Below are 15,820 nucleotides of genomic sequence, written 5' to 3' on the forward strand. Positions count from 1 at the left end.
GGAATGGTGCTGGCGGCGGCGGTCGGTGCCTGCGTTCTGAAGCCCGAGAGGAGCCACAGTGGAGACGCCGCCGCTGCCTCCCGCATGCACAAAGCAGGGTCATCAGAAGTCTCTCGATTCAAAAGATGGTAATACCGAAAAACATTGCCCAGTGACAGTGAATCCTTGGCATATGAAGAAAGGTTTTAAAGTCATGAACGAATTAAGAAGGCACTGTAGGTACAATGGTGAGGAAGAACGAATATGGTTGCCACCTTCTTGGGGCTTGTGACTGACTGCAGGACGCAGGCGTTCATCAAAGAATCACAAAAATAATATATTCTAATGACATCAAAATTTGCTATGCGATGTCACAATTGTGGCAGAAGACATGGAAATCTCTGCTCATAGAGTGGTGCTGGCCGCCTGTAGTCCTTATTTTCATGCCATGTTTACAGGTGAGATGAGTGAAAGCCAAGCAAAGAGAGAATAAAAGAGGTAGATGGCTGGACCCTGAGGATGCTAATTGATTACATTTACACCGCAGAAATTCAGGTTACAGAAGAAAAGTACAGGCACTTCTTCCAGCAGCTGGTCTCTTACAGTTACAGGATGTGAAGAAGACCTGCTGTGAATTTTTGGAATCCCAGCTTCACCCTGTCAACTGCTTAGGAATCCGGGCTTTTGCTGATATGCATGCATGTGCCGACCTTCTGAACAAGGCCAACACCTATGCAGAGCATCATTTTGCAGATGTCGTACTTATAGAATAATTTCTCAATCTTGGCATTAAACAAGTGTGCAGCTTAATCTCAAGTGACAAACTTACCATTTTCTCAGAAGAGAAGGTATTTGAAGCAGTAATTGCATGGGTGAACCATGACAAGGATGTGAGGCAAGAGTTTATGGCCCAACTGATGGAACATGTGCGGTTACCTTTGTTTCCTCGGGAATATTTAGTTCAGAGGATTGAAGAGGAAGCATTGGTCAAGAATAGCAGTGCTTGCAAAGATTACCTGATTGAAGCAATGAAGTATCATCTGCTGCCGACAGGGCAGCGTATATTAATGAAGAGTGTCCGGACCCCGCTGAGGACACCCGTGAACCTTCCCAAATTGATGGTGGTTGTTGGGGGTCAAGCACCAAAGGCTATCCAGAGTGTGGAATGCTATGACTTTAAAGAAGAAAGGTGGCACCAAGTAGCAGAGTTGCCTTCCAGGAGGTGCAGGGCAGGGATGGTCTACATGGCTGGACTTGTTTTTGCCGTTAGTGGCTTTAATGGCTCATTAAGAGTTCACTGTAGATTCCCACAACCCTGTGAAGGACTAGTGGACCAATGTTGCTAACATGAGAGACCGGAGAAGCACTTTGGGAGCTGCTGTGTTAAATGGGTTGTTATATGCTGTGGGATGCTTTGATGGGAGTACAGGTTTATCATCTGTGGAAGCATGCAACATAAAGTCTAATAAGTGGCTTCATGTAGCTCCCATGAACACAAGGAGGAGCAGTGTTGGTGTGGGTGTTGTTGGAAGTTTGCTCTATGCTGTAGGAGGTTATGACGGAGCATCACGTCAGTGTCTTAGCACAGTAGAATGCTATAAAGCTACAACAAATGAGTGGACCTATATAGCAGAAATGAGCACCAGACGGAGTGGAGCAGGCGTTGGTGTGTTAAACAATTTATTGTATGCTGCAGGAGGTCATGATGGCCCTTTAGTACGAAAAAGTGTTGAAGTATATGATCCCACCACTAATGCATGGAGACAGGTTGCAGATATGAACATGTGCAGAAGAAATGCAGGAGTTTGTGCAGTTAATGGTCTGTTATATGTTGTTGGAGGGGACGATGGTTCCTGTAACTTGGCGTCGGTAGAGTATTATAACCCAACAACCGATAAATGGACAGTTGTGTCATCGTGTATGAGCACAGGGAGAAGTTATGCAGGGGTCACAGTTACTGATAAAACATTATGAGCCTGAAAGACATTTTCAGCATATTTATACATGAGAAACAGCCTTCAACAAGCATTTCTGAAGTGACTGAGAATCTAGCACTTCTCCACTTGGTAGCTGCACTTTAAGTATCAGCAGAAGATAAGATTGTCTGCCTTTATAGGCCTCGGATACTGAAGATTATTTTTGGTAGAAGCATCGTGTAGGCTTTTTCGGCAATGAGCAGCAGCTGACTGAATTTTCATAAGAAACTTGGACTGCAGGACTTAATCTGTAGTCTTTAGACAACAGTTGCTTTCATAAAGACTAGTTCTTATCAGCCTTGAATGACTACGGATTATTTTGTGAAGGAGGATGAAGTCACGTGTGTTCTTGTAAAATTAATTTTATCTTTATTTCTCTAAAAATCTGTATACCCAGGAACTGAAAATCTTTGAACAGATATTAAAATCTACGTAAGTATACAAACTAGTTGAGGGATAAACTGCTTTTATAAAATAACTTTGATTATGTGAATATAATAAATTATGTGCATATAAATGTGGGTCTATATGCTTTCCTTTAAATATGTCTGAAAAGATGTTTGAATCTTGATTATGCTCTTTATGATTGGCACAGTACTTTGAATTATGCCAGTACTACATTGAAAAACAGTTGTATTTTTTGATATTTAACAATGCTTAACACTTTAAATGCCACTTCTGAGGAATGGACCTGGTGTAACACACTTGAATATGTGTGATGCCAAACTTTTTAAAATAAAATATAAATTATACTTATTTATTATTTTCTTTAATTTTGGTCATGTTTTGGTGTGTATTTTTATTTTTTTTCTTAAAGTAACACTTTGGCATGAATATTACTGCAGGTTTTTGATGAATATAATGAATATATGGAATTCAACTGAATTTGCATGGCCTTAAGAATTTTTTCTGTGTGTATAAATTTAGCTGCTATTAACAGAAGAGAGAACTTTGTGTCAGTAGCCATGTGTGTTGATCAGATACAGTTTTTCTGAGATCTTCAATTAATCTCACTTTAAAAATGACCAAAACATGTTTTTCTTGAGTTATCTTTGAAAAAAAGTTTGTATATTAAAAAAAAAAAAATTAACCATCACAGCCACATAGAGGGAACCTGGGTCCTGAGCTATGAGTCTGCCAAACCAGCTCTGGACAGTTCCCCTGTGGGCATTTGTATGAGGGAGAATGCAGTTCTGCTTTATTGTGTCCATTATTTTTTCCTGTTACGGTTTTTTGTTTTTTGCCTGAATTCTAAATGACATCTACTCCCTTACGTTTGGTACATTAATTTGATACAGCATCCTGCCTCCCTTCTCCTGGGAAATCTAAGGGGCTAGAGAAAGAGAAGTGACTCCTAGTTCCCCTTCCATCTCCAAACTGTGTCATGCAAAACCCTTTTCTCCCGCCAACATCCAGGAGTTCATTGGCGTATTATTTAGTGTGTGGCATGAAAAGCCTCTTCTAGTTCACAAGTTGTCTCCAGTCTCCTTGGTCTGCCATGGGCCGAGTGTGTCACCTGAGCTTCACTGGGATGCACTAGTTGTGAGGAAGGAAGAGGAAACTGCATGTTTGTGTCTCAGGTATTCAGGCCGATGCTCCACAGGCCATCCTGCCACATTCTGTTCCATGCCAGCCACATTCACAAACGGAGGGACTCAGCAGCATGATTCGAAACTCCCAGAGGAGCAAATTTCTTACCCTAGATGGAGTTCTTGCCTGCTCCTGGTTCGTGCAGCTGGGACAGAAAGGAGGAGGATGCAGGGCCTCCTTCACAGGGCAATGCAATTCTAGATTCCTAGTGCATGTGCAGACATAAATCACCTTTCTAAAATGACATACTAGTGTGCATGTGAGGTCACATGCATGTAAGCTTGCAGTTAACAAGAACTAGACAAATGCTTGATACTTTCTGAAGACCAGAAAATGACTTATTGAAAATGAAATCAGAAATGTGAACAGCAGGTTTGTACTGAAAATAATATGCTATGCAAGGATCTCTTATAGCTGTCTTCACTAATCCTTGGTCAGTTTTCCAGGAGAATAGAGATGAGGACGATTCTTCCTTCTTTCCTTGCATATTCTCTGTACCCACTTTTCTCTTACCCTGTACGTCTGCTCCAGACTTCAGCGTTCTGATTACTTGTTGCTCCAAGGTGTTAATCTCACTTTATCTACTTGATCAAAGAATAGTACTGGTCAAAAGTAATTTAACTCAGATGTTGTTGCCTCCCCTCATCGTGCTCTGCAAAGTGCTGGCTGCCACTTCACTACTCAACGGAAATGACTGTATGTGGCTGTAGTTCTCTGCTCTGAGCCAGTATTTTCTGCCAAACTAGCAGCTTTCTCTGCCAGTATCAATCTTCTCTACTTCATAGTGATGGAAGAAGCATTTTAAACCTCTTTTTTTGTGGGAAGACTTACTGCTAATTGCAATGGTAATGGAAAAATTGTCCTACTTACACCCATTGAATCAGTTTCATCATCCTTTTAATTTCAAATTGTATATTGAGTAGGGGAGCTTTTAGTATGTGTAAAAGTCACATGGTATGATTTTTAAGTCTTCATTTATTAACTTAGTAGAGGATCTTATGCAGTTTCTACAGTTTGCATGTCTGTTCCCCAAACCTTATGTTGAAATTTGATCGCCAGTGTTGGAAGTGAGGCCTAATGGGATGTGTCTGGGTCATGAGGGCGGATCCCTCATGAGTAGATGAATGCCTTCTCTTTGGGGTGACAATTCTTGCTGTATTAGTTGCTGAGAGGTGGATGTTGAAAAGAGCCTGGCATCTCTCCCCTGACCTTTGCTACCTCTCCCACCCTGTGGTCTCTGCACACGCCAGCTCCCCTTCATCTCCCACCATAAGTGGAAGCTTCCTGAGGCCTCACCAGAAGCCAAGCAGATGCTGGTGCCATGCTTCTTGTACAGTCTCCAGAACCATGAGCCAAATAAACTTTATTTCTTTATAATTCACCCAGTCTCAGGTATTCCCTTATAGCAACACAAATGGACTAAGACAACAGTCTTCTCTAAGCTTCACAGGGATTAAAAATCAAGGGTTCTCTTTAGTAGGAAGGAACCTATTAACATAATTTCCCTTCATTTTAAATTGAGTGGATTATCAATTATATGTCATCATTTTCTAATGAATAAATAAATGAGACCAACTATAGCAAGCATCCAAACTCCACCACAAGCTCCTTTGGCCACTGAAGGCACCAAGGCTCTTTGTCGGTGCCACCTGTGGTGGTCTCATCACTCCTGGTTTGTTGCCAGCGTAGCTGCCACATTTTTGCATTAAGTAGCAGTCATGGTCCTGGCTGCAGACAGAAGATCCACTCAGATGGGATTACTAAAAATGTTTGATAAAGGGACCATTTATGAAACTGTGTAGGAAGCCAGCAAGGGATGGTGAGGCACCCTGTGACTTTCAGCAGTGGGAGTCTTTGTCACTCTGCACCTGACAGGGGAAGTGGTTATCAGGACCTTGAGAGAGCCTTGTGGCTCTAAGAGATAGCTATGGAGACAGACCGTGATGCAGCCAGCCCTCCATGACCCTGCGTAGAGGGGCCAGAGAGAGGAATGAACACTGGGACCTCGGGCTCCAGTGTCCTCCTGGTGCATCTCATCAGCCAAGCCCAGAGTGCCTTGCAGGGTGTCATGAATCTGGTCCATGCAGATCAGCCTCCTGAGGCTCAAAGCAAGGCACAGAAGGAGTAGAGAGTGCCTCAGGAGCAGCAAACAGAAATGCTAGGACACAGATGAGGATGGCTGTTTAAGCCATCTCTGAGTCCTCCTGCACTACCCTGCTGTCTGGGTGATTCCCAGGTTCATTTATAACTTCTCATCCATATCATAACAACCATGCTTCATGATGACCAAATCCTTCTTTACATGGAAAGACCAGTGGGGAGAAAACATCAAAGCCAATAGGGTCTGCTCATTCTCGTTGCCCCTTAAAGACTCGCTATGAGTGCCTAAAGATCTGAGACGGACTCTTGGTCATGGTTCCATACCTAACTTCCAATTCTAGTGTTTGGTGACTATTATAGAGTCACCAACTGTTTATTGAGATAATACATGAAAGAATAAATAAAAAATGGTATTTTCCCCCCCAAAGTAGGCTTCATCTACAGCAACTATGTGTCTTAGAACTTCTATAGCATCCTCATTTCAAATATTCTTACCCAGTGTTCCCATAAAATTACAGTTATATTTAATAGACCAAGTGCCCTGGTTTTTAGCTCTGAACACACAGTCACTGTAGCTACAAAGACCTGGTTTTAGCATGCCAAATATAAGTTCTGAGGGCAGAGATAGCAACTGATAGATTACAGAGTTCATGTACTGAAGTTATCAATATCCTTGCTCAATGGCACATTGTAATACACCAGCCCTGAAACCAATTTTGTGTGTTCAAATGAAAGTACAAAAATCAATTACTAGAGAAGGATTATTTTTGTATTGCAACCTCTTGCCTTCCAGAGTAATTAAAAAATCATTATAGACCATATATTCAGAGAAACACACTTTTTAACCTCTTTCCTGACAGACTTTTCTCTTACAAAAAAAGGAGAACATGACAACCTGTTTATTAAAAGGTAAGGAATGTCTTTGTTTTACTGTTATTTCTACTTGAATCCACAATGATTCTCTATTTTGATCGTTACAAGCTAAGTTGTCAAATTTAGTCAGTTTAAAAGATAAGGACAAACGAGAGTCCTCATGCAGACTGTTATAAAACCATTTTTGTTTTATTAGTGACATTAGCATTCTATTGCCCTTTAAATGTCACAAGTTCAAGAGCATAGCTGTATATATTCTGAAAATATTTCCTCTCATTAAAATAAAACACGAGTATACAGTTTCATAGGACATATATGACACAGAAATGGCAAAATAAGAACCAAAACAAGTTGGGTATGATTACACAAAAGAGGCTGGGTGATTTTTCCATCAAAGCGTTGTCATTGTTCTGCCATTAAGCTAATCAGGAAAGGGTTTAATTTGTTTGTTAGCACCTGTTGCTTTTCTTTTATCATAAAAACCATAATTAGAAAAATGGAATTTGTTCACTGAGATGTGTAGAAATAGAAGTTGTAATACTTCATTCTAAAGGAAGGATTCACATCATAATGTATATGGTATTCTTCTTTCAGAAGTGCTTGCTACCTGGGAACAAACTGGGTATCATTTCCAATGTCACCTTATCATAGTTACAGAGAAGTGTGCAGTTACAAAATCACCAGTATCTCAAAACTCACAGTAAGCACAATCACAGTAGATTGATCAAAAAATTAGAATAGGAAAAGAGCAAAGAATAAATGAATTCTGATTTTTGTCAATGTCTCAAATCCATGTTTTAGACTATGTAACATAAGGGCTGAAATGTAATTTTCACCAATATTCTCAATAACTTATCTCCAAGAACACACGGAAAGAAGATTTCTTGCTTTATTCTACTCTCCTTATCACAAATCTTGGTATTTTCTGCAATTTTAAATTCTTATTTCAACTTTCTTTTTTCACTTATATCCAGGTCCTTTCAGCTCACTTCCAAACTACTTCTTTAAACAATCTTCTCTCGTTTTCCCCATTTCTCATGACTGTTCTGGTTTGCCATAAATCAACTCCTTTCCCAGTCTTCGTATTATATATAGATATATATAGATATCAGTCCACTGTTCTCTTATTTGTCTGGATTTGATATTTGATATTAGGGTAATACTAGCCTTATAGAATGAATTGCAAAGTATTTCCTCTTTTTCTACTTTTTGGGTAGCTTTTGAAAGATATGTATTACATTTGCTTTAAATGTTTGTGGAATTCGCCACTGAAGCCATCTAGGGCTGTGTTTTTCTTCATTGTAAGATTATTTTCTTTTTCTTTTTTTTTTTTTTTTTAAAGATAAGGTATCACTCTGTTGCCCAGGCTGGGCACAACAGTCCACCTGCCTCAGCCTGCCAAAGTGCTAGGATTACAGGTGTAAGTCATCGTGCTCATCCTGTTGTGAGATTTTTATTTACCAGTTTAATCTTCTTGCTTATTATAGATCTCCTCTCATTATCAATAATTTCTTCAGTCAGTTTTGGTAGTTTAAATCCTTCTGAGAATCTGTTATTTTCATGTAATCTATCTAGTCTGTTAGCATACTTCATTCCTAGTACTACATCCTTAGAATCTTTTTAATTTCCTCAAGGTCAGTAGTGATGTCCTGTCTTTCATTTCTTATTTTGGTAATTTCAGTATTCTCTCTTATTTTCTTCAACATTCTAGCTAAATGCATTAATCTCGTTGGAGAAAAAATAGTTAAAATGAAAAATAATGCATTTATGTAGTCTTCTGTATTTACCTGCCTGTTAACCTTTACTAGTGCTCTTTATTTGTTTATATAGATTTGAATTACTGTTTTGTATCTTTTAATTTCAGCCTGCAAGACTCCCTGCAGCATTTCTTGGAAAGCAGGTTTGCTGGTGACAAACTTTTTCAGATTTTCTCTTTTTTTTTTTAATTGTACTTTAGGTTCTGGGATACACGTGCAGATCATGCAGGATTGTTGCATAGATACATACATGGCAAGGTGATTTGTTGCCTCCATCCCCCCAACACCTATATCTGGCATTTCTCCCAATGTTATCCCTCCCCAATCTCTCCACCCACTGCTGTCCCTCGCCTAGCCCCCCATCAACAAACCCCAGTGTGTGATGCTCCCCTCCCTGTGTCCATGTGTTCTCATTGTTCAACACCCACTTATGAGTGAGAACATGCAGTGTCTGGTTTTCTGTTCTTGTGTCACTTTGCTGAGAATGATGGTTTCCAGATTCATCCATGTCCCTAGAAAGGACACTAATTCATTGTTTTTTTATGGCTACATAGTATTCCATGGTGTACATGTGCCACATTTTCCTTGTCCAGTCTATCATTGATGGGCATTTGGGTTGGTTCCAGTTCTTTGCTATTGTAAACAGTGCTGCAATGAACATACATGTGCATGTGTCTTTATAATAGAATGATTTATAATCCTTTGGATATATACCCAGTAATGGGATTGCTGGGTCTAGTGGAATTTCTATTTCTAGATCTTTGAGGAATTGTCACACTGTCTTCCACAATGGTTCTACTAATTTACACTCCCACCAACAGTGTAAAAGTGTTCCTATTTCTCTACATCCTCTACAGCATCTGTTGTCTTCAGATTTTTTAATGATCGTCATTCTAACTGGTGTGAGGTGGTATCTCAATGCGGTTTTGATTTGCATTTCTCTAATGACCAGTGATGGTGAGCATTTTTTCATATGTTTGTTGGCCTCATGTATGTCTTCTTTTGAAAAGTGTCTGTTTATATCCTTTGCCCACTTTCCAATGGGTTTTTTTTTGTTTGTTTGTTTTTCTTGTAAATCTGTTTTAGTTCTTTGTAGATTCTGGATATTAGTCCTTTGTCGATGGGTAGATTGCAAAAATGTTTTCCCATTCTGTTGGTTGCCAGTTCACTCTAATGATTGTTTCTTTTGCTGTACAGAAGCTCTGGAGTTTAATTAGATCCCATTTGTCTATTTTGGCTTTTGTTTTCAATGCTTTTGGTGTTTTAGTCATGAAGTCCTTGTCTATACCTATGTCCTGAATAGTTTTGCCTAGGTTTTCTTCTAGAGTTTTTATAGTGTTAGGTCTTATGTTTAAGTCTTTAATCCATCTGGAGTTAATTTTAGTGTAAGGTGTCAAGAAGGGGTCCAGTTTCTGCTTTCTGCACATGGCTAGCCAGTTTTCCCAACACAATTTATTAAACAGGGAATTCTTCCCCATTGCTTGCTTTTATGAGGTTTGTCAAATATCAGATGGTTGTAGATGTGTGGCATTGCCTCCGAGGCATCTGTTCTGTTCCATTAGTCTATATACAGGTATCTGTTTTGGTATCAGTAGCATGCTGTTTTGATTACTGTAGCCTTGTAGTATAGTTCGAAGTCAGGTAGCATGATGCCTCTCACTTTGTTCTTTTTGCTTAGGATTGTCTTGGCCATGACAGCTCTCTTTTGGTTCTATATAAATTTTAAGGTGTTTTTTTTCCAGTTCTGTGAAGAAGATCATTGGTAGCTTGGTGAGGATAGCTTTGAATCTATAAATTACTTTTGGCAGTATGGCCATTTTCATAATATTGATTCTTCCTAACCATGAGCATGGAATGCTTCTCCATTTGTTTGTGTCCTCTCTTATTTCCTTGAGCAGTGGTTTGTAGTTCCCATTGAAGATGTTCTTTACATCCTTTGTTAGTTGTATTCCTAGGTATCTTATTCTCTTTGTAGCAATTGTGAATGGGAGTTTGCTCTTGATTTGGCTCTCTGTTAGTCTGTTATTGGTGGATAGGAATGCTTGTGATTTCTGCACATTGATTTTGTATCCTGAGACTTTGCTGAAGTTGCTTATCAGTTTCAGGAGATTTGGGGCTTAGACGGTGGGGTCTTGTAAATATACAATCATGTCATCTGTAAATAGAGACAATTTGACTTCCTCCTTTCCTAATTCAACACCCTTTTTTTTTTTTTTTTCTTGCCGGATTGCTCTGGCTAGAACCTCCAATACTATATTGAATAGGAGTGGTGAGAGAGGACATCCTTGTCTAGTGCCAGATTTCAAAGGGAATGCTCCCAGTTTTTGCCCATTGAGTATGATATTGGCTGTGAGTTTGTCATAAATAGCTTTTATTATTTTGAGATATGTTCCATCGATACCTAGTGTATTGAGAGTCCTTAGCATAAAGGGCTGTTGAATTTTGTCAAAGGCCTTGTCTTCATCTATTGGGATAATCATGTGATTTTTGTCTTTGGTTCTGTATATGTGGTGGATTACCTTTACAGATTTGCTTATGTTGAACCAGGCTGGCATCCCTGAAATGAAGCCTACTTGATCGTGATGGATAAGTTTCTTCATGTGCTGTTGCAGTCGCTTTGCTAGTATTTAATTGAAGATATTTGCATCTATGTTCATCATGGATATTGGCCTGAAATTTTCTTTTTTTGTAGAGTCTCTGCTGGGTTTTGGTGTCAGGATGATGTTGGTTCCATAAAATGATTTGGGAATGATTCCCTCTTTTTGTATTGTTTGGAATAGTTTCAGAAGGAGTGGTACCAGCTGCTCTTTGTATGTCTGGTAGAATTCGGCTGTGAACCCATCTGGACCTGGGTTATTTTCATAAATGAAAAACAATGCATTTAAGTAGCCTTCTGTATTTACCTGCCTATTAACTTTTACTAGAACTCTTTATTTGTTTATATAGATTTGAATTACTGTTTTCTATTTTTAAATTTCAGCCTACAAGACTCCCCTGCAGCATTTCTTGGAGAGCAGGTTTGCTAGTGACAAACTTTTTCAGATTTTCTTTTTTTTTTTTTAATTGTACTTTAGATCCTGAGGTACATGTGCAGATCATGCAGGATTGTTGCATAGGTACATACTTGGTAAGGTGATTTGTTGCCGCCATCCCCCCATCACCTATATCTGGCATTTCTCCCCATGTTATCCCTCCCCAACATACCCACCCACCGCTGTCCCTCCCCTAGCTCCCCACCCGAGGAGCAACAAACCCGAGTGTGTGATCCTCCCCTCCCTTTGTCCATGTGTTCTCATTGTCTTTGGGGCCTTTTTTGGTTAGTAGGTTATTAATTGTTGCCTCAACTTCAGCCCTTCTTATTGATCTATTCAGGGTTTTATCTTCTTCCTGGTTTAGTCTTGGGAGGGTGCAAGTGTCCAGGAATTTATCCATTTCTTCCAGATTTACTGGTTTGTGTGCATAGAGTTGTTTGTAGTAATCTCTGATGGTAGTTTGTATTTCTGTGGAATTGGTGGTGATATACCCTTTATCACTTTTTATTGCATCCATTTGATAATTCTGTCTTTTCTTTTTTATTAGTCTGGCTAGCGGCCTATTTTGTTGATCTTTTCTGCCTCGTTGATCTGTCTAATATGGCAGTGGAGTGTTAAAGTCTCCCACTATTATTGTGTGGGAGTCTAATTCTCTTTGTAGATCTTTAAGAACTTGCTTTATGTGTCTGGGTGCTCCTGTATTGGTTGCATATATATTTAGGATAGTTAGCTCTTCTTGTTGTATTGATCCTTTTACCATTATGTAATGTCCTTCTTTGTTGTTTTTGATCTTTGTTTGTTTAAAGTCCATTTTACCAGAGACTAGGATTGCAACTCCTGCATTTTTTTTTGCTCTCCAATTGTTTAGTAAATTTTCCTCCATCTCTTTATTTTGAGCCTATGTGTGTCCTTGCACATGAGATGGGTTTCCTGAATACAGCACACCTAAGGGTCTTGCCTTTTTTTTTTTTTTTTTTGAGATGCAATCTCACTCTGTCGCCAGGCTGGAGTGAAGTGACATGACCCTGACTCACTGCAACTCCCGTTTTCTGGTTTCAAGCAATTCTCCTGCTCTGCCTCCTGAGTAGCTGGGACTACAGGCACGCACCACCATGCCCAGCTAATTTTTTGTATTTTTAGAGGGGACTGCGTTTTACCATGTTGGCCAGGAAGGTCTTGATCACTTGACCTCATGATCCACCCACCTTGGCCTCCCAAAGTGCTGGGATTACAGGCTTAAGCCGCCACGCTAGGCCAGGTGTTGACTTTTTATCTAATTTGCCAGTCTATGTCTTTTGATTGGGGCATTTAGCCCATTTACATTTAAGGTTAATGTTGTTATTGTAAGGCCGGCTGCCTCGCAGAGGGTTAAACAGACTCATCCATCTCTCTCCACGTCTGATAACTATGTCATCACCCAAGCTCATTATCTGGCCTTGCCACACGGCTTCTCCTCACCTGCCTCCACATACCAGACCCAAGCCCACATTCAGCACTAAATTATGCATTTAACCCCCAGTCCGCTGTTGATAAACCCTGCAGGAAAATTTTTTAAAGAAGCCCCATCAGATCCTGCCTGGTAGCAGTCTGCTCTCTATGCCCCCGGAAGGCCCGCCTACCCATGACCACTAGCTCCAGGAATTTCCTGCTTCTTAATAGCCAATAGATTGCCTTCATTTTGTTTCCCCAACAGTCAATCAAGGCCCAAGGTCCTGCCCACCTACCCATGACCACTAGCTTCAGGCATTTCCTGCTTCTTAATAGCCAATAAAAATTGCCTTTGCTTTGTTTCCCCAATAGCCAATCAATCGCCTTCCCTCCCCATAAAACCCCATGACTTAAACAGCCAGGAGTGACTTCTCTGGCCCCTCCCTGGACCACAGAACCTCGCCTGGGAGCTGAATAAATTAGCTTCTCATTTTCTTATACTTGCCTCAGTTTCCTCATTTTACCTCAGCAATAAATCTTACAGTTATGTGTGAATTTGATCCTGCCATTTTGATGCTAGCTGGTTGTTTTGCCCATTAGACGATGCAGTTACTTCATTATGTTGATGGTCTTTACCATTTGGTACATTTTTGCAGTGGCTGGTACTGGTTGTTCCTTTCCGTGTTTAGTGCTTCCTTCAGGAGCTCTTGTTAGGCAGCCTGGTGGTGACAGAATCTCCCAGCAATTGCTTGCCTGTAAAGGATTTTATTTCTCCTTTGCTTATGAAGCTTAGTTAGGCTGGATAAGAAATTTTAGGTTGAAAGTTTTTTTCTTTAAGGATATTGAATTTGGGCCCCCACTCTCTTCTGGCTTTAGGGTTTCTGCTGAGAGATCTGCTGTGAGTCTGATGGGCTTCCCTTTGTGGATAACCCGATTTTTCTTTCTGGCTGTACTTAGCATTTTTTCCTTCATTTCTACCCTGGTGAATCTGACAATTATGTGCCTTGGGGTTGCTCTTCTTGAGGAATATCTTTGTGGTGTTCTCTGTATTTCCTGGACTTAAGTGTTGGCCTGCCTTGCTAGGTTGGGGAAGTTCTCCTGGATAATATCCTGAAGAGTGTTTTCCAGCTTGGATTCATTCACCCCATCACATTCAGGTATACCTATTCAACATAGATTAGGTCTTTTCACATAATCCAATATTTCTTGGAGGCTTTGTTCATTTCTTTTCACTTTTCTTTTTCTAATTTTGCCTTCTTGTTTTATCTTGTTGAGTTGATCTTCAATCTCTGATATCCTTTCTTCCACTTGGTCAGTTTGGCTATTGAAACTTGTGTATGCTTCGTGAAGTTCTCGTGTTGTATTTTTCAGCTCCATCAAGTTGTTTATGTTCTTCTCTAAGCTGGTTATTCTAGTTAGCATTTCATCTAATCTTTTTTCAATGTTCTTAGTTTCTTTGCAATGGGTTAGAACATGTTATTTTAGCTCAGAGAAGTTTGTTATTACCCACCTTCTGACACCAGCTTCTGTCAATTCATCACACTCGTTCTCCATCCAGCTTTGCTCCCTTGCTGGTAAGGAGTACTATAGTTCCTTGAAGGAGGAGAGGCATTCTGGTTTTTGGTGTTTTCATCCTTTTTGTGTTGGTTTCTTCCCATCTTCATGGATTTACCTACCTGTGGTCTTTGTAGTTGGTGACATTTGGATGGGGGTCTCTGAGTGGGTGTCCTTTCTGTTGATGTTGAAGCTATTTCTTTCTGTTTTTTTAGTCAGGCCTCTCTGCTTCAGGACTGCTGGCGGTCCACTCCTGACCCTGCTTGCCTGGGAATCACCTGCAGGGGCTGCAGAACAGTAAGGGTTGCTGCCAGTTTCTTCTTCTGTTACCTTTGTCCCAGAAGGGTACCCACCAGATGTCAGCACTTCTTTATGAGGTGCCTCTTTGGATAAACAGGGGTCAGGGAGCTGCTTGAGGAGACAGTCTGTCTCTTATCAGAGCTCAAGTGCTGTGCTGGGAGCTCCATTGCTCCTTTCAGAGCTGCTGGGCAGGTACGTTTAAGTCTATTGTAGTGGAACTCATAACCACTTCCTTTCCCGTGTGCTCTCTCCTGTGAAGGTGGGGATTTGTTTATAAGTCCCTGACATGCTGCTGCCTTTTTTCAGAGATGCCCTGCCCAGCAAGGAGGAAGTCTAGTTACAGTCTGCCAGCAGAGGCATTGCTGAGCTGCCACAGGCTCTGCCCAGCTGCTATGTAAACTTCCTTGTGGTTTCATTTACAGAGGTACAGTTAGAACTGCCTCGGTAATGGTGGTCTGCCTCGACAATGGCAGACTGCCTCGATAATGGCAGACGACTGCCTCGGTAATGACAGATTGCCTTGGTAATGGTGGACTGCCTCGGTAATGGTAGACTTCCTTGGTGATGGTGGACTGCCTTGGTAATGGTGGACTGCCTCGGTAGTTGTGGACTGCCTTGGTAATGGCAGGTGCCCTTCCCCTTACAGAGCTTGACCGTCCTGGGTAAAGCTCAATTTGCTGTGCTTGCTGTGAAACTCTCAAGTGAGACTGTTTCAGATTGCTGGTCTTTGTGGGGGTGGGACTCACTGTGCCAGATCACCTGGCTCCCTGCTTTCAGCCCCCTATTTTTCAGTTGAATGGATGACTCTGTCTCCCAGGCATTCCAGGCACCAGTTGAAACGACTGCCCAGCTTAGTGTGAGTTTTTGTGTGGAAACCTGCAACGCCAGCTGAAACAGCCGTGCTGGAAACTTGTGGCGCTTTTCAGCCTAGGAATCTCTTGGTCTGTGAGTGGTAAAAACTGCAGAGATGTGTAGCATCTAAACTGGAGTGCTGGAGAGGCTGGAAAAGCCCCTAATGGCCTCTGTTGGGTAGGGTGGGGGGTCTTCCAGGGATTGCACTTACCGAGTGAGGCAGCGCCCTACCCTGCCTAGGTTTGCCCTTCTTGGGCTACACCCACTGTACAACCAGTCCCATTGAGATGCACCTGGTACCTCATTTGGAAATGCAGAAATCACTCACCCTCTGCATAGCTCTCACTGGGAACTGCAATCCAGAGCTGTTCCTATTTGC

General features: G+C 41.0%; 1 pseudogene across 1 annotated transcript; it reads left to right on the forward strand.

The window, feature by feature from the left end:
- The first annotated feature begins 336 nt into the window (after nucleotides 1-336).
- Nucleotides 337-2,413, forward strand: LOC108312549 (annotated as a pseudogene). Its single transcript, XR_005202160.1, has one exon. The product of XR_005202160.1 is annotated as a kelch-like protein 2 (transcript).
- The last annotated feature ends 13,407 nt before the right edge of the window (nucleotides 2,414-15,820 follow it).

The sequence above is a fragment of the Cebus imitator genome, unplaced genomic scaffold (assembly GCF_001604975.1).
Source record: "Cebus imitator isolate Cc_AM_T3 unplaced genomic scaffold, Cebus_imitator-1.0 Scaffold126, whole genome shotgun sequence".
Lineage (NCBI taxonomy): Eukaryota > Metazoa > Chordata > Mammalia > Primates > Cebidae > Cebus > Cebus imitator.